The 27,942-nt window shown below is 41.7% G+C and overlaps 1 protein-coding gene across 1 annotated transcript in view; it reads right to left on the bottom strand.

Annotated features, from left to right (window-relative positions):
* The window catches only part of LOC134679255 (calpain-C), a 53,437-nt gene extending 43,791 nt beyond the window's left edge, over positions 1-9,646 (bottom strand). Inside the window, exon 1 of the mRNA XM_063538144.1 lies at positions 9,529-9,646. The gene's annotated coding sequence lies outside the window, so the exon portion shown is untranslated. The remainder of the gene's footprint in view (positions 1-9,528) is intronic.
* Positions 9,647-27,942: the final 18,296 nt, after the last annotated feature.

Below are 27,942 nucleotides of genomic sequence, written 5' to 3' on the forward strand. Positions count from 1 at the left end.
TAAGATCAAGACACTTATATCACAAAAGAGAAGATCAATATAAGATGGTTTGATCTTAAATCGTTTTTGGGAACACTATTGTTAGTATAAGTAAAGCAAGGAACCGTAATTTATTCAACATGGCCACATCATTTGTATTCAGAATGCTTAAAATACTCTAATAGTGCGCTTGAAAAATGCACCTACATCAATGGCTGACTATCAATACAAAATAAAGAAATAAAATAATTATTAAAATATTCAAATACCATATTTGAGTAGGCGCATAAAGTTTGAAGTGTAAAACAGGGTCTACTTTACAATAAATAATATTTTCCCATGTGAATACTTACCCTGAAACATAAACAGACGATGATAAACAGCACGTTATTATATTTAAACATATTTCATAAAAAGTTTGATAAACACTTACACTAATATGTTTTTGTCACGTTGCAGTTAATTTCACCCGTATATTTATACTTCACAAATAGAATGTTTCAAACCAAAATAAGCTTATTTAGGCTTACAAGATTCTAACGTTTGACCAATATAAGCCTATGTAGGCTTACAAGATACTTACGTTCGACCAATATAAGCCTGTGTAGGCTTACAAGATACTTACGTTCGACCAATATAAGCCTATGTAGGCTTACAAGATACTTACGTTCGACCAATATAAGCCTAGGCTTACAAGATACTTACGTAAAAGCGATATTAGCCTAAAGCAGCTTAATATAGTTTTGAAAAAGATTACTGTGAATGCAAACAACATTCAATTAGACTGATATTAGAACGTTATTAAAATAAATACGCTTATGCTTTGTGCCCAAACCCGGGCTTATACGATGATATAAAATCAATATAAGAGCGACAAAATTGTAGTCTAGAGACTGTTGTTAGCGTGATTTTGCTAGTTGGGTAGGTACCGTAAAATGGGGTGAGTAGGGTGAAAACTGAAATTCAAACCTAGATAACATTTTATTTTTACATATGAAAACTGTATGGTGTATTTATTAGTGTTCCGGACGTTTGTATTTTAGTTTTTATTTTATTTTGGGTAGTTCCATTTCATAACTTTGACGATAAGAGGAAAACCCACCTCACCCCGTAGTGCCTCGTATTTGGGGTGAGAGGGGTTTTCATACAAAGGTGATTTTAGAAGATTGTTGGATTGTTTTTTTTTTATTATGCGTATTACTATAGCCCCATTTTAAATTGGAATACATTATTTTTGTAGCAGTAGCCTTAAAATCCCTTCTCACCCCCCTCTCAAACCTTCTCTCCCCATTCATAACCCACCTCCCCCGCGAAACCTCAGTGGCGTAGCTAGAGGATATGACGCCCGGGGCAGGCACCAGATTTGCGCCCCCCCCCCCAAACTAAATGAACTAACGAAAGGGTCACTTTGTTACTTAAAAGTTTACTTTTAACTTAGACAAATACAGTGTATATGTGTTTTTAGGGTTCCGTACCCAAAGGGTTAGGGTTCCGTACCCAAAGGGTTAGGGTTCCGTACCCAAAGGGTTAGGGTTCCATACCCAAAGGGTAAAACGGGACCCTATTACTAAGACTTCGCTGTCCGTCCGTCCGTCCGTCTGTTACTAGGCTGTATCTCAAGAACCGTGATAGCTAGACAGTTGAAATTTTCACAGATGATGTATTTCTGTTGCCGATATAACAACAAATACTAAAAACAGAATAAAATAAAGATTTAAATGGGGCTCCCAACACACAACATACAACAAACGTGATTTTTGACCAAAGTTAAGCAACGTCGGGAGTGGTCAGTACTTGGATGGGTGACCGTTATTTTTTTACTTTTTTTTTTTGTTTTTTTTTTTTGCATTATGGTACGGAACCCTTCGTGCGCGAGTCCGTCTCGCACTTGCCCGGTTTTTAGTACATCGGTGGCTAACAAGCTTACGACCCACCTGATGGTAGCCTATAGCTTCTCGAGAAAAGGGAACTTATTCAACTTATTGTGGAATGAGCTCCCTTTTCTCGACGAATTTCCTCCCGCCCGCTGTGAAGGGAATTCCTCTTAAACCGCACAGAGTGCGACCATTTAGATTCTAGGGTGTGAGGATAAACACTGCCTACGGCGAGCGGTGCAGTGATGGCAAGCTGTAACCGTTGGCAGTTGCCTAGTTAGGCAGCATGTCAAACAATTTTTCAGACAACAGCTCATTGTACTTTACCTTCGAGCGGTAGAGACCAACCTGTATACAGGGTAGCTAAAAAATAACTGCATTCCTGTTGCCAGGGAGGGTTTGGGATTATAATGAGCAACTTTTACTATGGGACCAACCAACCCATAACACTCGAAAAAAAATTTGGCTGTTTCATACATTTTGGCTGGTCCATTTTCTTTATATTTAAGATGAACTTTTTTTTCGCGATTTCGGGGTTGGTCCCGTAGTAACATTGCTCAGTATACCTAATCCCAAAATCTCTCTAGCAACGGGAATGTAGTTACTTTTAGCCACCCTGTATGGAAATCCCCAGTACCTACTGCCGTCCGACAGATATGCAGTAGCAGCTATTGAAGCAGGTTCCGTCTACTACGGCTCATATGCGCCTGCCGGACAAAGGGCTAGCAATCCATTTGCATAGGTAGTCTCTTGGAATGTCCATAAGATGGTAACTTCCCGACAGGAGACCCCTGACGGAAAAGACGCGCTAACACGGGACACAACTCTGAAGCACTCGGCCCGCTCGCCTTATAAATGAAAGCATAGTAATTCTCGCCTAATATCCCTCTGCTTGATAGTTTCTGGCATAGAGTATTCGCACTGGCGCTACCGTCGTCTTTTAAGGTCGAGTTCGTGGAAAAATTAGTACCTAAAAGATCGGCTTTGTCTTTTGAGCTGTGGGCCAGATTACCTTCCGCATTTCACACTTCACAGTGGTGGTAAATACTACTGATGAAAGTATCCCTGCTGTGCCTTTGGCAAGGCGGAGAAGTAGTCTTTTGCCCATTTTGGCACCCCCCCTTGGGTGGCGCCCGGGGCAAGTGCCCCCTCCAACCCCCCCCTAGTTACGCCACTGCGAAACCTACTCACCCCGTTTTACGGTACCTACTTATAGTCTAAGATGAGTTCCCGATATAAAGGGTCTTGACAGACGGACGGCCGGACAACAAAGTAATCCTATAAATAAGGATTGCGTTTTTTCCTTTTGAGCTACGGAACCCTAAAAACCATAAAATGTCCTTAAAAAACGCATAGTCTAATTAGTCTATGCTAAATACTTATGGTCACTGTTAATAACTAAGTGGTTCTGTTCTGACTAACTGGACTAAAACAAACATAAAATATTAATAGCATCTGAGCATAGGGCATAGCCAAGGTGCATTAGCACCTTGCAAACAAGCAAACTCGCTAAGCAAACGCAATCGTTTGCGCCTTAGCGAACGAAACTGTGATGTCTCTATCACTCTTCCATATTAGTGCGACAGAGAGACATTAGCGTTTCGTTCGCTGCGGCGCAAACGATTGGCATTATGGCTACATCGTTGGGTGGACGACATTCGGAAGATCGGGTCACTTCTGGATGAGATTGGCTCGGAGTACTCGAAGCAATTGGCAATAAAAGGCTGATAATGGTGATGATGATGATCATGTACTACCAGGTTTAACCGGTTAACGCCGGGTTCGTGAATGGTGCAAGTGTTATTAATTTAGTTTATATAGTAGTATACCACTGTATATATCAATTAATCAATTATGTAAATAAATATGTTACCTAATACATAAAGTTGGTCAAGCAGATCTTGTCAGAAGAAAATGCGGCAAATTTGAAAAATGTAGGCGCGAAGGGATATCGTCTCATAGAAAATTTGAATTTCGCGCCTTTTTCTACTGACAATATTTGCTTGGCCATCTATAATTAAAACTGGTCAAGTGCGAGTCGGACTCGCGTTTCAAGGGTTCCGTACATCAAACAATTTTCAAAATTTTTTTTGTACGTGAAACGTGACGTGAGTGAAACGTCTTGAAAAACCCGAATGGGTCAATCAAAAACCAGATGTAACATTAAGTTTTCTGGCGTGGTGGCTTATCTCTACATCTCTGAAGATTAAATGCCGAACAATAGTACCTACAAGTGTCCAAATGCGTAGAGCTGAAAACTCGAGCGTCCGACGGGTCGCGCTTCCTACAACTTCCGAAAGTGTTTTAAAAGCGAAGGCCGAAGAGAGATAATACCTACAGGCTGACCAAAAAATAAGTGTATTCCCGTAGCCAAGGAGGTTTTGGGATTATACTGAGCAACTTTTAGTATGGGACCAACCCCGTCATCGCGAAAATAGAAGTATCCTCCCATAGAAAACGGACCAGCCAAAATGTATGAAACAGCCAAATTTTTCTTCGCGATTTCAAGATTGCACGTTGGCAACGGGAATACACTTAGTTTATTTTTTATCCACCCTGTATACCTACTGCTTTTTAAAACACGTAACAATAGTAACCTAATCAATCAGTACAGTCAGCAGCAGAAGGTGCTAAGCGGGAGAGTGGTTTAAAATGATCTGGACGCGACTTTATAGTTAAGACAATAAGAGCATGTCAAGGTAATTTTGAACACCTCGGCCGCTTAGCAACTTCTGCTGTTGACTGTACTACAAGTACCATTGCGACTATGTGCCAGATACAGCCTAGTCGCATTTTTTGTCTTCAGTCCGACTCTCGCTTGAAGCTAAAGTCACGCCTCTTTGGGGAGCTTCGGGCCTTCGGCCTTATGCGGATATCGGCCTAGGGCCTTCGCAATAGCTGTCTACATCACGTTTCACTTAAACCATTGCGGCTGTGTCCCTAAAAAAACGTTAACCGCATTTTTGTTCTTAAATCCGACTCACGCTTGACTCTAGATTTCTGATAGGTTTTCCTGACATCTTTAGGTAAAGGACTATTTTGTGTATTTTTTTCAGAATTTTAGACCCTATAGTTTCGGAGATAGAGGGGGGGGAATGGTCATTTTTTGTCTATTTTCTTGAATAACTTCTAAACGTTTTACCGTAAATTTATAAGAAAAATATATTTGAGATTCTCAAAATGAGCTCTTTCGTTTGATATGTAACACGATATAGTTTTCAAAACTTTGTTTTTTAATTTTATCGTTTACCCCCCAAAAGTAGCCCCTATGTTTAAAATTCATTTGTTGACGTTACATATCCGTCTTTGGGTCACAGACTTACATATGTGTACCAAATTTCAACTTAATTGGTCTGGTAGTTTCGGAGCAAATTGACTGTGACAGACGGACAGACGGACAGACAGACGCACGAGTGATCCTATAAGGGTTCCGTTTTTTCCTTTTGAGGTACGGAACCCTAAAAATGAAATACGATCTCCCAAAAATCAATTTATCATTTTACCACAATTGCTGTCCAATTAAAACTAGTTCTCATTCCGTACGCAATACGGACTCGACCTTAAGTTTTTACGCAAAATAAATTAATACTCGCACAAGCAATAATGAACTGTATTAAATCCTATTAAAGTTCATTTCACAATTATATAACTTAGTCGTGTTAGCAATCTTTGCACGCCGCCGCCGTGCAGTACCGTTAACTCGAACACTGAACTAAAAGGGCGTAAGTACATCACATTTTGTATGCATATAAGACATTTTGGAATTAAAGTTTTCAATGCCGAAGAGTAAAGGCTTAAGCGCCTTGAGTTAATATGCACTTGTGTCGTTTTTGAATTGAGAGTGTAATACGGTGGAATAGCAGCGCGCTTGTATAGGAATGGACCAGTTTAAACTGGTCCCTCATTTAGTACTACAGTGAGGAAAGTACAGATCAAGTTATTTTGGAAATAAAAGAATTTGATGTAGGTGGGAGTAAATTAGTGTCTATCGGAGTTTGTTGATTTCTAACTGAACTCTGCTACGGCAAATCTAAATCTCTGTTTTTAAATAAAATGGATAGGTACTGATATAGGTAAGTATTTGAAATGAAAAGTCTTTGAAGACAAGCTACTCATAAAATTGCATCAATTAAATACGCTTTGGCTTCAGATATAGGTATGTAATTATTTGTATGTAGAATGTAGATTAACAAAGTATTTTATAATTGAGAATTTTCATTATCATGAATTCGGCCCCTGTTAAATTAAAACTATACGTCCCACGGTAAAGGTACCTTATGGCGGTTGGCGCTTACGCTATTATTAACGCCGCTCCGACATTATTGCAGCATTATGCGACGTAAGCGCAGCCGCCATAAGGTACCTTTTGCCGTGGAACGTCACATGTTAAAACACTAAAGGCCTGTCAGTTGTTGGGAACTGTCACCATTTGCGTTTAACTGACAGGCTGATGTCGTCCGGTGAACTGGTGATCAGTGTACCCCTTATGGTACTTATGTAATGTAGGTACACTAGGTACACTTTTTTAACCGTCAGAAAGTCGAAAATAAATCGTCTGAAACCGCCAACCGTACATTGCGCGACCATTCAAGTTCAGTGTGTCTGAGGATAAACGCTCTACCAACATTTATTATAAATACTCGTACACATAAAACAAAGGCCCCCGGCGCGTCCGTCTATCCGTTCGTGTATATGTATTATGTTCGCGATAAACTCAAAAACTACTGAACGGATTTTCATGCGGTTTTCACATATCAATAGAGTGATTCTTGAGCAAGGTTTAGGTGTATAATTTGTTATGGTTTTGTGTAACCCGCGCGAAGCCGGGGCGGTTCGCTATAGTTCGTTTTTTTAGCATTAGAAAGAACTTGCAAGAAGGTAAGCGATCTTGACAGGTCTTTTAATTGAAAAACGCTTTTTAAAAATCAACAACTATTACTTATGAAAGCAAAAGAATATAAATGATCGTATTAGATTCATAATTGTTACATATTTGCCGTAACTTATTTTAAAAATGTGTTTTTCAATTAAAATACACATCAAGATTGTTTACCTTATTTCTAATGCTAAAAAAAACGAACTATAGTTTGGTTCTAGAACAGAACAACACCTGATTTTCTTACGGAGCTCAGTTTTAAACAATCAGGGCAAGTTAAAGCAGGTGAAAGTTTTGACCAACTCAATACATTATAATGTAATGGAAATAACAACCGTAATCCTTGTCACGCTAGGTCTCATTCACTTTGACAGATGTACGGAACATTGTTTTTAATGTGGATTATTATTAACTAGGTACTCGTAGTACAAGATTTTGAGTGACGTCGGCGAGGTCTGTGGGTAGGTACCGTAAAATGGGGTGAGTTGGGTGAAATTTGACTCTCAAACCTCGATAAAATTTTATTTTTACATGTGATAACTGAATGGTGTATATAATAAGTGGTTCGGACGTTTGTATTTTAGTTTGTATTTTATTTTGGGTAGTTCCATTTCATAACTTTGACGATAAAGAGGAAAACCCACCTCATCCCGTAGTGCCTTGTATTTGGGGTGAGATGAGAGGGTTTTTCATACAAAGGTGATTTTGGTATCTACCAATGTATGGTATTGGGTCGATTTTTTTATTATGCGTATTACTATAGCCCCATTTTAAATTGGAATACATTATTTTTGTAGCAGTAGCCTTAAAATCCCTTCTCACCTCCCTCTCAAATCTTCTCTCCCCATTCATAAACCAACTCTCCCCGCGAAACCTACTCACCCCGTTTTACGGTACCCCAAGTGTACAGTTCATTCGATAGCGTGACGAGCGTTCGCGTTTGCGTTATGTCTATTTTTGTATGGGATTTCGAGCAGCGCGCCAAGCGGGACGTTTTGGAAACTCCCATACTAAATGACACGCAAACATGTACGTCACGTCACGCTGTCCAATTAAATGTACAATAGGGGTAATTAGGTTAATAATTATTTAACTTTAGGTTCTAAGTTTATTATCATTAGCAAAAGACGTGGACCTAGATTTCATCGAAATCGGTTCAGTGGTTATTGATTCCCCATGCAACCTTCTTTTTCACTTTGTATTTCACAAAAAAAAACAAAATTGGTTGACGTAGGCTCAGGAGCAACCGAACTATATTTTTAGATTTATAAGAGATCGTTAGTTTGGGTCTTCGTGAAATCCGTAGATTTTAATCGTTTCATTTAATAAAATAAAAAAATACGTGAAAACCGAAGGATTTTGGTGAGTTATTTGGGCGGCAGGTGGAGTATAAAATGTACATACACTCAAGGCAATTACAAAGTTATTTGAGGAAGTAATTAGTACGAGTAATTACTTTTATGCTTTGCACCAGTTTCTTATCGCATAGGTAAGTACATTACGTATAAATCTGCATTTGTTTACTTTACATTCAATAATACGTAATAGTGTAATTAATTATGTTGCTATTTATCAATGTTTTTTTTTTAATTTTTCTACTTTGATCTATTAGTACATCGGTTCTCAAACTTTTTTGGTGACGGAACCCTTTCGGCAAGCGAAATATTTGACGGAACCCCAAATCAAAAATTTTCGTTCATCACTGTGGGCCAGATATACCTATAGAAGAGCTGGTTTTTTTTTCTTTTTATTACAAGTATATTTTCGCGGAACCCCAACAGAGGGTTTCGCGGAACTAACTTTTGAGAATGGCTGTATTAGTAGTTTTTAAAAATTATGAGTATATTGAAAATGTGTTCCGAAATTTCCATCTAAAATGATATTTCCACGGGAAAACGCTTAATTAGGCAGACAGGTACTAATACTTTTTTTTTTCTCAAATTAAATTACTTAGTCATCTTAAAGTAAAAAAGTTTTAGTGTGTTCTTACGCTACGTCTTACGTAGGCGAACAACGCGCGAACGCGGCGCGGCGCGGCGCGGCGAAATCAATCCTTTGATGCCCATAGAAGTGTCCTACGTAAGTGATCTCGTTGCGAACGCGGTGCGGCGCGATTTGCACGCGAATGTCAGGCGGCGCGGCGCGGCGCGGCGCGGCGGCGGCCGCTTTCGCCGCGCCGCGCCGCGCCGCGTTCGCGCGTTGTTCGCGCGTTGTTCGCCTACGTAAGACGTAGCGTTACCGACAACGGAAGGATAATAGTAGCGTACCTTTGTTTTGGTAAGGAGTCTAGTCTACACGTTTGAAAAACTTACCTTAGTTTTACTTAAGCGCTACGCTTTTAAAAGACTTCAAACTTTTCAGTGCGAGTCAAGTTCAATTTTGAGTATTTTTAGAGCGTGACTCAGATAGACTTCCGAGTCTTTTAAGCATGCGTTATGCTTTTGTCGAGTTTTTTTGGAGCATGATTCGAAATATAAATTTTCATGTGTTAAAAAGCGTCAAAGCGTTCAAGTCTGCAAGGCCCGGAGCGTCCAAGATATACTCGCGCTATCCACGCGAGGCCAAGGGCCGAAGGTCAAGATGCTCTCCTCGAGTGTGTTTAGAGAGTCCGTCTTTTAAGCATAGTTATGGCTCCTCTACACGATGGCCCAGCGCCGGCCACTCCAAGGGACGCAGCCATGCGGTAGAATGAGATAGCAATATCACCTGCTCCCTCATAAATGCGTCCCTTGGAGTGGCCGGCACTGGGCCATGGTGTAGAGGAGCCATTAGAGTTTATCTTTGTTATTTTCCCCTTACCTTGGCCCTCTTCCACACGAAGTGGAAGGGCGGGGTCTGGTGGTAGAAGACGGAGGCCTGCGCGGCCGGGAAGTCGGGGTCCTCCCACAGCTGCCCGCGCTGCTGGCATCTTGAGAGGAGCCATTAGTTTGTTTTTGTTATTTTCCCCTTACCTTGGCCCTCTTCCACACGAAGTGGAAGGGCGGGGTCTGGTGGTAGAAGACGGAGGCCTGCGCGGCCGGGAAGTCGGGGTCCTCCCACAACTGCCCGCGCTGCTGGCACTCCGCCTTTATCTTCTCGTACTCCGTCATCCTAGGACGAGAAAAAAAGTAAATTACAATGTGTTTGTGTGCGTCCATCTATAATATGAAGGAATGAACATTTTTATTATTACGTGTAACATATGGACACATTTTTTATTATTATTACCTGACCGACCGGCCAACCCCATTGTCACCTTGGCTAGGCCTCGGTGACCTATAGAGCGCTTGTTGACTTCACTGATTGCACTGTTTCGCTGTTTTATGCTGTGATCATGATTTGAACTACCGTTAAGTTTGGATGATACTTACGCGTTGAATTTTATGATATACATCTAACTACTAGTACAGTCATCAGCAATAGTATCTTACACAACTAGGGCCGCAAAAATATATGACGCGCTCTTATTGCGCTCCAAATAAGAACGTGTCACATTTTTTTGCGGCCCTAGTTGTGTAAGATACTATTGCTGATGACTGTACCACAGAATAAATAATAGTACTAGGTACAGAAGACTCACTCTCTAACAAAACGCCTCTGTCACGATCAGCACAGATATGACCGTGTGGCGACAGCGCCACGCGCGGCTTATGGCAAACCCCAAAATTGGGGTCGAACGGATGTACTTTTAACTACCTGTAAGTTAAGCGACGAAATCGCGGAGTGAGCTACGCCTGCTAGTACACACCTTTCACACGTATGGGTAGAAAATGAGTAATGGAATCATATAATACGATGGCATTTTCAACCTTTTTATTACAAGCTTTTATTAACTTTCATGTCGGGTTTGCAATCCGGATAATATTCATATATTTTCATAACAGCCGGAGCAAAATTACCCAGCGGGAGCAAAGTAGGCACATATTACGGTATAAAAATAAAAAATAAGTTCAAAAACTAAAACCCGACTACTGCAAATCGCGCTCTAAAAAGTATGAAACAAGATAGAATTCTTATCTGAAATTATCAAGCAGGAAATATTATAAATGTTACCATTTTTTTTATATAAAAATACAAAGTAATATAATTTACTAATTTTTTTATATATTTACAGAGATTCAGAGGATCGCCGTGGTCGTATGCCACGATTATAAACTTAAAAGTAATATGGCATACGACCACGGCTATCCTCTGAACCTCTGTAAATATATAAAAAAATTAGTAAATTTTATTACTTTGTATTTTGGGGTCATGATTTCGTTACTAACTTTTTGAAGTCACTTTATATTACTTTTGCGAGGGCGTCCTCAGTACAGAAATGCACGCAATAGTATGAGGGCGCCGAAGGCCCCCGGCTTTGGAACGCGTACGTCGGGCTCCGCCCGACTCTTTTAGTATGAGGGCGCCGCAGGCGCCCGGCATTGGAACGCGTACGTCGGGCTACGCCCGACACTTTTAGTATGAGGGCGCCGAAGGCGCCCGGCATTGGAACGCGTACGTCGGGCTACGCCCGACTTTTTTAGTATGAGGGCGCCGTAGGCGCCCGACTTTGGAACGCGTACGTCGGGCTACGCCCGACAATTTTAGTATGAGGGCGTCGAGGCATTGGAACGCGTACGTCGGGCTACGCCCGACACCTTTAGTATGAGGGCGCCGAAGGCCCCCGGCTTTGGAACGCGTACGTCGGGCTCCGCCCCGACTTTTTTAGTATGAGGGCACCGAAGGCGCCAGGCATTGGAACGCGTACGTCGGGCTCCGCCCGACTCTTTTAGTATGAGGGCGCCTCGGCGCCCTGGTATTGGAACGCGTACGTCGGGCTACGCCCGACACTTTTATTATGAGGGCGCCGAAGGCGCCCGGCTTTGGAACGCGTACGTCGGGCAACGCCCGACTCTTTTAGTATGAGGGCGCCTCGACTTTGGAACGCGTACTTCGGGCTCAGCCCGACTCTTTTAGTATGAGGGCGCCGAAGGCGCCCGGCATTGGAACGCGTACGTCGGGCTCCGCCCGACTTTTTTAGTATGAGGGCGCCGAAGGCGCCCGGCATTGGAACGCGTACGTCGGGCTCCGCCCGACTTTTTTAGTATGAGGGCGCCGAAGGCGCCCGGCATTGGAACGCGTACGTCGGGCTACGCCCGACACTTTTAGTATGAGGGCGCCGAAGGCGCCCGGCATTGGAACGCGTACGTCGGGCTACGCCCGACTTTTTTAATATGAGGGCGCCGAAGGCGCCCGGCTTTGGAACGCGTACGTCGGGCTACGCCCGACTCTTTTAGTATGAGGGCGCCGCAGGCGCCCGACTTTGGAACGCGTACGTCGGGCTACGCCCGACACTTTTAGTATGAGGGACGAGGGCGCCGAGGGCGCCCGTCTTCGGAACGAAAAAAATTGACTGTTTCTTAAATTTTGGCTGATCAGGACTTCTATACCTATTCAGTTATTCACGTTATAAAATGTTGCAGGACATTAAAAAACTGGTCAAGTGCGAGTCGGACTCGCGTTTCAAGGGTTCCGTACATCACACAATTTTCAACAATTTTTTTTTGTACGTGTAAAGTGACGTGAGTGAAACGTCTTGAAAAACCCGAATGAGTCAATCAAGTTTTCAACACATGTAATTTGAAGTTTTCTGGCGTGGTGGCTTATATCTCTGCAAATATGCAAAGTAGCTTAGATAGGAAATTAAATGCCGAACAATAGTACAAGTGTCTAAATGCAAAGACTGAAGACCGAGCTCCGCCAGGCGTGTCTCACTCCGCGATTTCGTCGCTTTGCTACAGGTAGCTAAAAGTACATCCGTTCGACCCCAATTTTGGGGTTTGTCATAAGCCGCGCGTGGCGCTGTCGCCACCTAGCGGCCATATCTGTGCTGATCGTGACAGACGCGTTTTGTTAGAGAGTGAGTCTTCTGTACCTAGTACTATTATTTATTCTGTGGCTCCGCGTAGAGCTTAAAACTCGGAGCGTCCGACGGGTCGCGCTTCCTACAACTTCCGCAAGTGTTTTAAAAACGAAGGCCGAATAGAGATAATACCTACAAGGTGGCCAAAAAATACGCACATTCCCGTAGCCTGGGAGGTTTTGGGATTATACCTACTGAGCAACATTTACTATGGGACCCGAAATCGCGAAAAAAAATGTATCCTCCCATAGAAATCGGACCAGCCAAAACGTATGAAACAGCCAAATTTTACTTCGCGATTTCGGGGTTGCACGTCGGAACGGGAATACACTTAGTTTATTTATTGGCCACCCTGTATAGTAGTAGTAGTATAATTGGTACCTACTTTTTTTAGTTGTAGTTTATAGCTTTAATTTTTAGTTTAGTTTAATATTGTAATGAAATGTAATGGGTTTATGCCTTAATAAATAAAAATTTTATTTATTTTATTTTATTTATTTATTTATAGTGCTTTTTAAAACACGTGACAATACCTAGTAACCTAATCAATCAGTACTACAAGTACCATTGCGGCTGTGTGCCAGATACAGCCTAGTCGCATTTTTTTATCTACAGTCCAACTCACGCTTGAAGCTAAAGGCACGCCTCTTCGGGACGCTTCGGATCTTCGGCCTTATGCGGATATCGGCCTAGGGCCTTCGCAATAGCTGTCTACATCATGTTTCACTTAAAGTATTGCGGCTGTGTCCCTAAAAAAACCTAAACCGCATTTTTGTTTTTAAATCCGACTCACGCTTGACTCTAGATTTCTAATAAGTTTTCCTGTCATCTTTAAGTAAAGGACTATTTTGTGTATTTTTTTCAGAATTTTAGACTTAGTAGTTTCGGAGATAGAGGGGGGGGAATGGTAATTTTTTGTCTATTTTCTTGAATAACTTCTAAAATTTTTATCGTAAATTTATAAAAAAATATATTTGAGATTCTCACAATGAGCTCTTTCGTTCGATATGTAACACGACATAGTTTGCGAAACTTTGATTTTTAATTTTATGGTTTACCCCCCAAAAGTAGCCCCTATGTTTAAAATTCATTTGTTGACGTTACATATCCGTTTTTGGGTCACAGACTTACATATGTGTACGAAATTTCAACTTAATTGGTCCAGTAGTTTCTGAGCAAATTGGCTGTGACAGACGGACGGACAGACAGACGCACGAGTGATCCTATAAGGGTTCCGTTTTTTCCTTTTGAGGTACGGAACCCTAAAAAACATCATGTATAGCGGCCAAACAAATTTCTTTTGCAATAATCTTCTTGTATCGCCGTAGTCGCGTAACACGCGGATAGAATCCAGAGCGCTTGTAGATTCATAGTTCGAATTACCTAACCGATAAATAAAGTAATGTTTTATATGGCGCATGCAAGCAAAGCCGGGTGCAAAAGCTAACAATATTTACATATTTGAAATGTGCTAATTGAGCTCTTTAAAATGATGTATAACACGTCACTTTGGACCCGGGTATGTCCAAACCAGCGGTGGTAGGTCCCGCAAGGGGCCGCCTGGTTTGCTACCACCCTCCCGCCGGAGTCAGGCGCCAAGCAGCCTTGTTGCGTTTCGTCTATGAGCGGGAGTACCAGTGCCTTTGGGGGATGATTTGCTGTCAGTTGTGTTGCATAATGCCGGTTTTTGGATCCTTGAGTGACGTCGGGCCGAGCAGCTCTCGCTGGAGGGTAGCGGGATCCGAGGCACGGTCTTGCCGGTGGCCGACCGCAGGAAGTTGGGGGCCCAATTGTGCGACAGCCACGTGCGAGAGGCTGCCCCGCCACCTAGCGAAAAATCCTGGAATAGCTCCACCGTGCCAGTTGGCGACTGGACGGGAGGACCCGGTGGGTTATTTCAGGGGGGCTCGGGCGTCCCCGCAGTCTCCAAGTGAGCTCCTCATTGTCCGGATTAGCTCAAGTGATCCAATTGGTAAACGTAACACCTCGACAGGCATTTTTTCACCCATCCCACACTCCACAAATATGAAAACAAAAAGAAAAAAGAATAGGGTTAAACACCGGCTGCACTTCCTCCCATTGAAAGTGCACCTCACCAACATCAGGGGGTTGCACTCAAATATCGATCCGGTCCACCACCATCTTGAAACCGAAAAACCGCACCTATTCTTTTTGACGGAGACGCAAATCAAAACCCCAGCGGACGCGTCGTACCTCAACTACCCAGGCTACTCACTGGAACATAAGTTCAGAGCACGTGCTGGGGTCTGTGTGTACGTCCGCGACGACATTTGCTGCAAGCGTCTCCGTTGCTTTGAGGCTGCCGGGTTTTCCACTTTGTGGATTATGGTCGACTCGGGCTCAGAGAAAACTCTGTATGCCTGTGTCTACCGATCGCACAGCGGAAACCAGGAGACAACTAGGCTCTTTGACCACCTTACTGAGATGGCAGATAAAGCCCAACAGCGGTACCCCGCGGCTCAACTCGTATTCCTTGGGGACTTTAACGCCCACCACGAGGAGTGGCTGTTCCCGTACAAGAATACTTGCCACGCTGGGAGGGAAGCGCGCAAACTTGCTGTATCCCTAAACCTTACCCAGCTGGTAAATGTTGCGACGCGGATACCGGATGTTACTGACCATACACCCAATTGCCTTGACCTTCTGCTGACAACTGATCCAGACAGGCACTCGGTTTCGGTCTCAGCTCCGCTAGGATCGTCCGATCACTGTCTGGTGAAATCCGTGTCGATCCACTCTCCTCCTGATCTCTGCCCTAGGGGCACGAGGAGAGTATGGCGATACGAGTCAGCGGACTGGGATGAGATGCGGCATTTCTTTGCGTCTTTCCCCTGGCAGCAGGTCTGTTTTTCTTCGGGTGACCCCTCGTGTTCTGCTGAGGCTGTTGCGGATGTGATTCGGCAGGGAATGGAATATTTCATTCCGTTCTCCGACCTATCGCTCGATCACAAGACCCGAGCATGGTACAATTCGGACTGTGCTCGAGCCGAGGCTCTTAAGCAGTCTGCATACCAGGCTTGGGTACTAGCCCGCGATACCAAAGCTGGAGCACAGAGGGTTCGCGCGAAGAAAAAAGCCTTTAACTCAGCTGCCAAGTCCTGCAAACGGGTGCTTCGAAAGGCTCGATTCGACCACGTCAGTCGAATAGGGGCCAAACTCGCCTCCTACCCTCCTGGTAGCAAGCGGTTCTGGTCCCTGTCGAAAGCGGTCGAATCCAACTTCTGCAGACCCACATTGCCACCTCTGCAGAAACCTGATGGGACACTGGCCCACTCCGCGACAGTGAAAGCTAACTTGTTTGCTTCTCTGTTTGCGAGCAATTCACGTCTAGATGCAGGCTCAAAACTTCCACCTACGCTACCTCATTGCAGTTCCTCTATGCAGAGAATTGCTATACATCAAAAAGAGGTACGCCGAGCTCTGCTGAATCTTGACGTGAATAAGGCCAATGGACCAGACGGTATACCTGCACGTGTACTAAAGCAGTGTGCGCCTGAGTTGTCTCCTGTACTGACACGCCTGTACCGCCTCTCTCTCCAAACAAGAACGGTGCCGAAATCCTGGAAGCTTGCAAACGTGCAGCCAGTACCCAAGAAGGGTAGTCGTGCTGATCCCTGCAATTACCGACCAATCGCCATTACCTCCATGCTCTGTAAAGTCATGGAAAGGGTACTTAACGGCAAACTGCTGGCATACCTCGAAGCAAATGATCTGCTCAGTGACCGTCAATATGGCTTTCGCCGAGGTCGGTCTACTGGGGATCTTTTAGCGTATGTCACGCACTGCTGCGGCGAGGCCATCGACAGGAACGGTGAAGCGCTTGCTGTTTCATTGGACATCTCGAAGGCCTTTGACAGGGTTTGGCACGCAAGTCTCCTTAGCAAGCTTCCTGCTTCCGGCATCCCTGCTGATTTTTGTAGCTGGCTATCTGATTTCTTGAGTGAACGGTCGATCAGAGTAGTTATTGATGGCTGCTCTTCGGACCTCATGGCCATTGACGCCGGTGTTCCTCAGGGGTCTGTTCTCTCCGCAACCCTTTTCCTGCTCCACATTAACGACATGCTGCAACCCAGCATTGTAGGTTATGCAGATGACAGTACGGTTGTTGAGAGATATTTGGCTAGTGCAAGGGACAGCAGGGAGGATATACGTTCACAGAGAGAGGCCATGGTTGAGCGAATGAACTTGACCCTTAGTCTCGTTTCCCAGTGGGGTGATGACAATCTGGTCACGTTCAATGCCTCCAAAACGCAGGCGTGTCTATTTTCCGCTAAACGGAGTCCATTCGACCTGACTCCTTCTTTCCGGGGTGCATCTGTACCTATTACCGACAGCCTGGAACTCCTCGGCATGGAGCTGAGTTCAGTCCTCGGCTTCGGCAGCTTCATTGAGTCTAAAGCACAAACTGCGGCCAGAAAGCTGGGCGTCCTAAATAAGGTGAGGCGATACTTCACACCTGGACAGCTTCTAACACTTTACAAAGCTCAAGTCCGGTCGTGTATGGAGTATTGCAGCCACCTGTGGGATGGCTCAGCTAAATACCAACTCGCCGCTTTGGACTCAGTGGAGCGCAGAGCCAGGAGGATGATTGGCGACAAGAAGCTAACGGCTAAGCTTCAGACTTTGGCCCATCGGCGGAAAGTCGCCAGCCTGTCGGTATTCTACAGGTTGCACTTCGGGGAGTGTGCCCAAGAGCTACACGAGCTCATTCCACCGTCCCCATTCTACCATCGGACTTTTAGACGCACGGCCGGTTTCCATCCTTACTTGGTAGATATTCCGCCAATTCGCACTAAGCGCTTTGCTTCTACTTTCCTTATGCGCACTGCCAAGGAATGGAATTCCTTGCCGGCGTCTATATTTCCGTGCTCTTATAACCCGGCAACCTTCAAATCAAGAGTGAACAGGCACCTTCTGGGCGAGCTCGCTCCATCGTAGGCCACGTCTACGCCTCGGCTAGTCTGTGGCCATGAGTAAACCCATGCATAATAAAAAAAAAAAAAAAAAAAGTCATCATTACTTAATTTTATTTTTTTGGTTCGTGACTTTATGACCTCTAGAGGGCGCCGTGTTCAAATTTTTGTGACGCCATATAGCCTATAACCAGCGGATGATTAAGACGATTCGAATGACACGTCGTTTGATAAATTATAATAAGTACTTTAGAAGTTATGAGGGAACAGATGAACATACATACATACATATATACATACCCACATACATACCGGTCAAAATCATAACCCTCCTTTTGCGTTGCCGTAGTCGGGTAATTAGGGCAACACTTTATCTTAAAGTCATAAAATTATTATAATAGTTGGGAAAATGGCACTCGGTAGCGCTACGTACGATTGTTAAGATTGAATGTGTGTGTGTGTGTGTGTGTGTGTGTGTGTGTGTGTGTGTATGTGGGTGTGGCTGCCTGAGAAATGAGTCACCCTGACACACATGTGCAACTCTCCAATGTGTGGCGCGTCGCATGAGCGGTAGCGGGACAGCCCATTTAAGTTAAGCTTATTATTAACCGGGCAACTAAAATATTAATCAGGAACTTTCATTGGGCATATAATAATATAAATTGACTGTGCATTAAGCGCCAATAAAATTATATTAGCCTTAAATATAAGCATCATATTATTAAAAAAAATGGCAGCAAAATCAAGCCACCCATAATAATTTTAGGGAATTTGAAGTGATAGGTTTTCGTCTAAAATAATAAGTCGGCAACTAATATTGTAAAGTTGTAAATTGAAAATTTTCCTAATCCACAAAAAAGTAAAATTTATTTACCTATCAATGGTCAGTATACTTAAGGTCGAAATTCCTAATCATGAAACATGTCCATTATACGATTAGATTTTTCAATTTTTAATTCCTAATTTCAATAGTTATCATGGCGTTCTGCCAGAGTCATAAGATAGTGTTAGGTAGACCGTGTTAGTGACAAACAAACTATTTTAATAGAACTTCATTTTCTTTTTCAAATGTGCTTCATAAATGGTAATATAATTTTAATAATTTAGGTGAAAAATAATGGTACCTGTCTATTAATAAACAAATGTCGGTGGTAAACGAGCTTACGACCGCCTGATGGTAAGCCGTTACCGTAGCCTATCCGTTACACGCGCGTTGCCAACCCTTTAAAAACCTGTAGGTACACTCCCTTTTTGAAGAACCCCATACTGTAGCCCCTCGAGATAACCTCGGCATCGGCAGATACTATGGGCGCTTTGTTTTATCCGCTACTATTGATGCTGACTATATATCAGATCAGATATATCGGAGCGGCCAAAGCGCTAACAAATATCTGAACACGCCTCCTTTGTCAAAGCGTTAGAGTGCGTGTTCAGATATTTTGAGCGCCTCGGCCGCTCCGATATATCTGATGGCCTTTAAGTTTGTTATAAATTTAGTTGGGATTATTATGTATTGTATCATTGTTCTGCATTTATTAATAATATTGTATTGTAATAAATAAATTTAATCTGATGGCGACTATCTATGGCGGCGATATATCTAAAGCCTTAGTTAAATGTATGTACAAATTGTAAACCATTAACCACTCGCACCATCCTACTAACCCGGGGTTAATCCGTTAAACCGTTAACCCAGTGTCAAATTGTACTGGTAACCAAAGTAACTCCAGGTTTAACCGGTTAACCCCGGGTTAATGGATGGTGCAAGTGTATAGTCCATTTTTTTAGCATTAGAAAGAACTTCGCAGAAGTAAGCTTGTGGTTCCAAATGCGGCACTTTTAGCGGTAATAATTTGAAGTAAATTATTATGTATTGACCGTTCTACATTAGATAATTAAATTATTATTAACAATTAAAGAGCCTGATAAAAACAGCACGCTTGCTTCTGTGGAGTTCTTTCTAATGCTAAAAAGAACGAACTATAGAGATATTAATATGTAGAGAACAGCGACCGCTCCCGCTCCCGCCCCCGCGGCCGCCGGCCGCGCGCGCCGCGCGGATGTCGTCGACGGCTGTATCTGGCGCAGGTTTCACGACGCCACTCTTCCTACGCTACCCGCCCCGCGGTTCTCATACAAATGGTCAACCATTAAACCTGGAGTTACCATGGTAACCAGTACAATTTGACACTGAGTTAACGGTTTAACCGGTTAACCCCGGGTTAGTGGGATGGTGCAAGTGGGGCTTAAGTAATTATATCCGCGTTCATTGCACAAATAAACTATAAGTGCGTCAAGCAAATCTTGTCAGTAGCAATGTAAAGCAAACTAAAGAAGGGCAACACTCAAAGAGTAGTATTGCGCTAAGAAAAGCAGCAATGTACAATGTACATCGAATCAAAACTTTTTTTTCCGCTGAGCGCGCCTTGTCACGTACGTCAATTCAAATTGTCACTCGCGGATTCTCTATTGAAAATGTCTGAAATTGTTATTAATACGTATGGACGGACAATTTAAAAGCGGTGTGTGATGTTGATAAAAATGATTAACTAATTTGAAGATCTCAAAATAAAATTGTAAGTGGACTATGCCGTTAAACAAGAATGTATGAATAAAATCATTGCTTCAGCAGGTAGATGTCATACTGGATTTTCATATTTTATTAGATTTCTCAGTTGGCACTGTAGGCATTGTAGGCACCTTAGCTTTAATTAAGCACAGTCTTATTTAATATATTGGTATTTAATGGTGACACAGTAGAAATATCTCTTGAAATAGAATCGATTCAGAATGTAAACATTGTAAACCATTTGTAAACAAACAAGATGATGGCTGTCATTCGCGATCCACATTCCACAGATAAAACACAGATGACACGCGATTTTCGAATTATTCGAACACAGTGTTGCTAACCCGCGATTTTTCAAATTTGCCGCCGTTTGCTACTGACAAGATTTGCTTGACCCAGTTTTACATACATACCTATCTTTACGGGATTCGAATTCTCTATAGACAATCACTGCCATGTAGGCTAAAGCCGTTAAGGATACCTTGTACGATTAAAAAAGCGGCCAAGTGCGAGTCGGACTCGCCCATGAAGGGTTCCGATAGCAGCAAGTACCATAATAAAATTGTGGTTTACGATTTATGACGATTAAAAAAAAACTACTTACTAGATCTCGTTCAAACCAATTTTCGGTGGAAGTTTGCATGGTAATGTACATCATATATTTTTTTAGTTTTATCATTCTCTTATTTTAGAAGTTAGAGTTACAGGAGGGGGGGACACACATTTTACCACTTTGGAAGAGTATCTCGCGCAAACTATTCAGTTTAGAAAAAATGATAATAGATACCTCAATATCATTTTTGAAGACCTATCCATAGATACCCCACATCCCACACGTATGGGTTTGATGAAAAAATTTTTTTTAAGTTTGTTCTAAGTAGGTATGGGGGACCCCCAAATTTTATTGTTTTTTTTTTCTATTTTTGTGTGAAAATCTTAATGCGGTTCAAAGAATACATCTACTTACCAAGTTTCAACAGTATTATTCTTATAGTTTCGGAAAAAAGTGGCTGTGACATACGAACGGACAGACAGACATGACGAATCTATAAGGGTTCCGTTTTTTGCCATTTGGCTACGGAACCCTATAATCAGTCCATAGACAACAGATTGACAATAAATAAAGAATGCGACGGAAAAGGTAGTGGTTATGCTAATGAGGGAGACAGATGTCGTGCTGGCTCTATAGCCTAGCCTTGTTTGATAGAGCTATAGATACTCTGGCAAACCCACTTTGTTTATTAGAAAAACGCGCTAAATTCACATTTTCTATGAGAGCTCAACCCTAGCCTACATGATTTGAATTTGCCGACATCCTGCATTATTTACCGACAAAAAAAATTTCTTGCACAATTTCCTCTGAATATGCCCTTATCCTAGCTAGCTAGGCTAGCGAGCCGCCCAGAGACCTATAAAAAGGTCTCCGGTTCCATTTTAATTTGAACTTTGTGTTGATAAAATAAAATTTAATTTTGCTTGGCAAAGTTTGGCATATGGGCGGCTAGAGGTTATAGATACGGATTCCTAACATTTTTGTAACACCTGTATAAAAATGTAATCTCATAGGCACCACCATTCGACGTGAGAGGTAGGTATAAAAACATTCGTAACGGAATATAAAATGGGTTTGATTAAACCCATTTCGTGGTAATAAAGCCGCGCGCTCCCCGCCAGCCGCCAGGTTACCCAACTTTTCAAACTTTTAAATCTGAGCACAGAATAAATAATAGTACTAGGTACAGAAGACTCACTCTCTAACAAAACGCGTCTGTTACGGTCAGGACAGATATGGCCGCTAGGTGGCGACAACGCCTCGCGCGGCTTATGGCAAACCCCAAAATTGGGGTCGAACGGATGTACTTTTAGCTACCTGTAGGAAAGCGACGAAATCGCGGAGTGAGACACGCCTGATCTGAGTAAGTTTTATAACTAAGGCCCACTTGCACCATTCCACTAACCCGGTGTTAACCGGTTAAACATGGAGTTACCATGGTTACTAGTACAATTTGACACTGGTTTGACAAACCGCTAAATCCTTGGTTAGTGGAATGGTACAAGTGGGCCTAAGGGGTTAAGTCTGAAGACGCGAGTCTAAATGCAAGACGTGTTCATTCCTAATTTTCATGGTCTAGATGTTCAATAGTATTCGGGTTGAATTCTGAGCATTTGAGCGCTCCAATTCTTCTTATACTTACACAGTTAAATACAGTTTTTTAGTTTAGTAGTTATTTTAGTTGTAGATTTATTGTAGTTTTTAATTTTAGTATATAATTGTTTTTTTTTTGTTTTATTACATGTATTTCTTGTTTGAATAAATAATACACCCGTTAAATACATTAATTGTGGTTCAACACTGCCTGGTGATCACTACTGGGAATCCTATGCTTTCATAACACACTAGCATCTGCAAGTTCTGCACGGGAATGATAATTATTGATAAAAACTATATCCTTCCCCGGGCATCAAACTATATTCATACCAAATCAGGCGTGTCTCGCTCTGTGATTTCGTCGCTTTGCTACAGGTAGCTAAAAGTACTCGTACATCCGTTCGTACAAACATTTACCAAATAAATTAAAAATTTGCTACCTATTTCAAATAGATAGATATCTAAAACTACACATTTGTCATACATAATAAACATTACATGTTTAATTAAAGAAATTCAATACTACGTAGCTTGTAACTATCGTAAAAAATCACAGTGCGGCGCGCGGTGACGTGCGTACGCGAGCGCGTGTGGCAACCAGTGTTGCCAGATGAAATCGGAAATATTCAGTAGAAAAAAAATTGGTTTAGCAGTAGATAGGGGAAAAAAGCAGTAGATTTAAAAAGTGATGTCTGCAATAGTTAAAATTGAACAAAAAATATTTATGCTCTGACCTGAACCTGACACCAACTTCCAATATTTTTTTTTTCTCTTTTAGGCTCCGATTTCGCACGGGAGCTTTTTCACCGCGCGTTAATAAAGCGTTTGAATGATACAAATGGATAATATAATCATGTATAGCTGGTCAAGGAAATCTTGTCAGTAAAAAAAGTCGTGAAATTCAATTTTTCTATGGGAAGATATCCCTTCGCGCCTACATTTTTCAAATTTGCCGCATTTTACAATATCTGCTTGACGAAGTATATGTATTCACACGAAGGCGGTTTTTAAGCGCGGCGCTTTTTTATCGAGCACTGTTCACTAGACGACACGATACGACAGTATAAAGTAACTAGATGATCCGGTCACGACGAATAATCATTCGTTTTCGTAAAATCAGTAGCTCAGCAGCAAAAAGCAGTAGATCAGTAGATATTTTTAAAATCAGATAGATCTACTGCTTAATCAGTAGATCTGGCAACACTGGTGGCAACCAACTGGCTTGCTTTTCTACCGTGAACGGGAGCAGATTCGTAGGTATTAATCCGAGCTCGCGCGGAGAGTTCCATAGGCCTGGTTCGGCTCCAATTTTGGGGAACGCCATAAGCCGCGCGTGGCGCTGTCGCCACCTGGCGGCCATATCTGTGCTGATCGTAACAGACGTGTTTTGTCAGAGAGTGAGTCTTCTGTACTTAGTACTATTAGTTATTCTGTGACCAAATTTAGTATAAAGTGGTTCAGTAGTTTAGGACTTTAGGCGTGAAGAGGTGACAGACAGACAGACAAGAGTCGTAATATTTAAGTCATATTTTTTAAATTAGTACCGGAGCCCGATTCAAATGGTTAATTCCCAGTAATTACCTACTACCCACGTACTACTATGTATTACTTATGTACTACTAAGTACTACCAAGTTATTAGCACTACCACTAGGGACAACTGTGATTTTATTCTCTCAGTAAATAAGTCTAAGTAGTTACCACCTAAGACCTAGGTAATTCTTGATTGGCTATTTCAAAGGTTACATATATTGTCTGTATAAAATAGTACCTATATTTTTTTTTAGGAACGAATATCTCTGAGTATTCTTTGTAATGTTTTAATTAATTGTTTATAATAATCAAAACATGTTAAATTGAATGCTTGGAAAAATCATGTAATGTTAAAATAATAATAAATCGTTGTAAATTTGAATGAATTGAAAAAGAGACTAATAAGAAAAAGCATAATTTTTGTATTGAACCACAGAATAAATAATAGTGCTAGGTACAGAAGACTCTCTCTCTAACAAAACGCGTCTGTTACGATCAGCACAGATATGGCCGCTAGGTGGCGACAGCGCCACGCGCGGCTTATGGCTAGCCACCAAAATTGGGGTCGAGCGGATGTACTTTTAGCTACCTGTAGCACTAGCAAAGCGACGAAATCGCGGAGTAAGACACGCCTGATTGGAATGGCTCTCCTTTTTTACATTTATGTTTTTGGTGGGATAATAACTAACATGTACAGTCACCTGCAATAGTATGTTACACAACGAACGCAGCAAAAATATCTGACACGATCTTATTTGTAGAGCCATAGGAGCGCGTCGCATATTTTTGCGGCCGTCAAAGAGTGACATATTATTGCAGGTGACTGTACCTACATAATTTAAAAAAAACCATGAAATTTTAATGTAAGTGATATTTGTTAAACCAAATTATGGTGGATTAAAGGCTTTTTAAATTATTTTTAGGGTTCCGTACCCAAAGGGTAAAAACGTTTTTTACCGCTCCGCTGTCCGTTCGTCCGTTTGTCTGTCACCAGGCTGCAGTTTAGTTTCTTTTTAAAAATAAAGGAATGTCTCCTTTAAGTAAAATGAGCCAGCTTAAGGATTTCAGGTAGTTTCCCTCCAGGGCCCGACTTATCTTTCCACCCTGTATATAACTCCGTATAAGATAAATAAAGTCTAAGAAAAAAACGTGCCTCGGAAATCAAGAAAAAGTCATTCTCGAATAGATGGCGCCATACTTTTGGCCTATTCTCGGCTAGATGGCGTTGACACCGTTTGATATAATTTAACAATTTTAACACATATCAGTGAAAGAACATGGGTCAGTATGGAACAATAAAAATTAAAAATCATTTATCCGTAAACATATTTTGATTAATTTATACATTTTCAATTTTATTTTATGTTTTAATCGTGTGTCGATAGATGGCAGTAAATGTACCGTGACTACAAAATTTACTTTGGCAATAGCCCTCTATACTATCTATTCTCTTTGCTAAAGTACTATTATTTATTCTGTGACTACATCACAGTAGATACATTAATTAGTTGAATGAGACAGTTTTCGAAAATAAATAAACTTTGTATTGTTTTGAGTTTGTCATGAGCTAGAGAATGTAACTATAGTTCGTTTTTTTAGCATTAGAAATTAGGTAAACAATCTTGAAGTGTCTTTTAATTGAAAAACACATTTTATAAATAAGTTGCGGCAAATATGTAACAATTATGAATCTAATACGATCATTTATATTCTTCTGCTTTCATAAGTAGGTAATAGTTTTTGAATTTTAAAAAGCGGTTTTCAATTAAAAGACATGTCAAGATCGCTTACCTTCTTGCAAGTTCTTTCTAATGCTAAAAAAACGAACTATATGTACAGTATGTACCTACATATGCAATGCAGGTACCTATTGTATTTTCTATTGTCATAGACGTCATAGTTAATTATTATACATAAATAATTTTAAAAAATGGTAATACACGGGTTTTTTTTATATAAAGCATAGTATTAGTAGTCATTCGCTGGGCCTTAAAAACTAACATATAAATTAATATTGCCAGTGCGACTTAAACATAAAACTAGGGCAAATTGCTCATTTATTAATCACAACCAATTACATATTTATAACACACAACTATCTTATATCGAAAATAATAGTTTAATATTTATTAATTTATTTCTGTTTAATACAAGCAATGTTTTTTTATGTCCAGCACAGTGCATCTTAAAAGCTGAATTGACTATTTAAACTAACCGCCTTGTACTTTTTAGGGTTCCGTACCCAAAGGGTAAAACGAGACCCTATTACTAAGACTTCGCTGTCCGTCCGTCCGTCCGTCCGTCCGTCTGTCACCAGGCTGTATCTCACGAACCGTGATAGCTAGACAGTTGAAATTTTCACAGATGATGTATTTCTGTTGCCGCTATAACAACAAATACTAAAAACAGAATAAAATAAAGATTTAAATGGGGCTCCCATACAACAAACGTGATTTTTGACCAAAGTTAAGCAACGTCGGGAGGGGTCAGTACTTGGATGGGTGACCGTTTTTTTTTTTGCTTTTTTGGTTTTTTTTTTGCATTGTGGTACGGAACCCTTCGTGCGCGAGTCCGACTCGCACTTGCCCGGTTTTTTTAGATCCACGACTGCGTGGATGGATGTGGAAACATCCTGAAGAAAGTCACACTTCACTCACTTCTCCCAGTACTATAACATAACCCCATTCAAAAGTCAAAAACTGGTCTCTAAGTATCAAAACAAACCAAGTTCCCGTTTAAAACATTAGAAACAAAGTTTTGAAACGGAAAAACGCCAATCGTATTGTTGCGTTCCGTACGAAAGTTCTCGTCTGACCGGTCCTTAACTCGTTCCACTTTAGAAAAACTCACTAAAATCGCTTATTAAACTGTACACAAAGTTATTGGTAACTTATCATGAGTAGTTTAGGTGTATTTTTACTGACCTGGAGTCGTGGAGTTACATGGTCCGTAGTGAGAGAAACGGGCGCGGGCGGCCGTCAAGGGGGGCGCGGAGCGACTGCAGGTAGAGGAGCCAGCGTTTCGGCCTGTCCCCCCCCCCAACACTGCTTTTGGCTTAGGCTTGCGTGTTGAGAGCAGCGGCAGAGTAATGCTCTGGTTTCCTAGGATAGCGGTGCCGTCATATAGCGGCCGTATTTTGTATGGAGACGGCCGCTATATGACGGCAACGCTATCCTAGGAAAACCGAGCTTAAGATGAGTGGTCATTTCTCCATACAAACGTACTCGACTGTTTCCTCCGTGAGGTTTGATGCTAGAGCAATGATTTTTTCAACACAGATTAATATTGTCAGTATCTGTCGAGACAGAAGGTCGGTCCGACAACCGTTTTGCTTTTTTTGTTATTTTTGTTTTATAGGCGCTAGAGCCCTTCAAAAATGGCCATAATGGCCTCATTCACTATGCCGCAATGAAAGGCGTATAGTATTCAAAACTGATATCAATTAGCCAAAGAATACGGTTCAACACAGATAATTTCATAATCATTTAGATTTTCAAATTTGGTTACGATTGGTTAAGTTTTGGAGGAGGAAACAGTCGAGTATGAAACCTCGATTTTTCAGATTTTTACACAGGATTTTTCGCCTTGTCTTTATCGCACTAGTTTTAGGAGCCGCTTCCGTTAGTGAGACGGGTACATTTACCTAAAATATTTAAAACTTAGCTCCTATTTCGTCTTAAGCGGCTCAAGCGGAGCGGGCGTGCCCGGGCCCGGGCCGAGGCGTTCGACTCCGACATGTCATTTTCTGTGACGGCTGATCGGTGATCACGTGGTGCTTTCCATAGAACCCCGGCCCGGGTCATAGTTCTAACCCAACTTAACCCACTTTTCTGATAGTCGTTTGGTTTTGTGAAGATCTCAGTTCAATTAAACCTAACCCACCCAAATTACGTTGACTTTATAGTCAACTATCAAACTGAGGATCATGACGTGATCATGACACAAATCAGCGGCGGAGAATCCAGACTTGATTGTCACCAGCTTGCCTATTTAAAAAAAAAATTTAAAGTATATATTTTCGTTACTTCTTAGGAACCAATTTTCCTAATTCAGTCATGCCATTAAAGTTTGAATGTCATTATTATTAAATCTAAAATCGACGCCATGATTCCCTAAGAACAGATTTCGCTATCTCTCATAGTTTCTGA

This window comes from Cydia fagiglandana, chromosome Z (assembly GCF_963556715.1).
Source record: "Cydia fagiglandana chromosome Z, ilCydFagi1.1, whole genome shotgun sequence".
Lineage (NCBI taxonomy): Eukaryota > Metazoa > Arthropoda > Insecta > Lepidoptera > Tortricidae > Cydia > Cydia fagiglandana.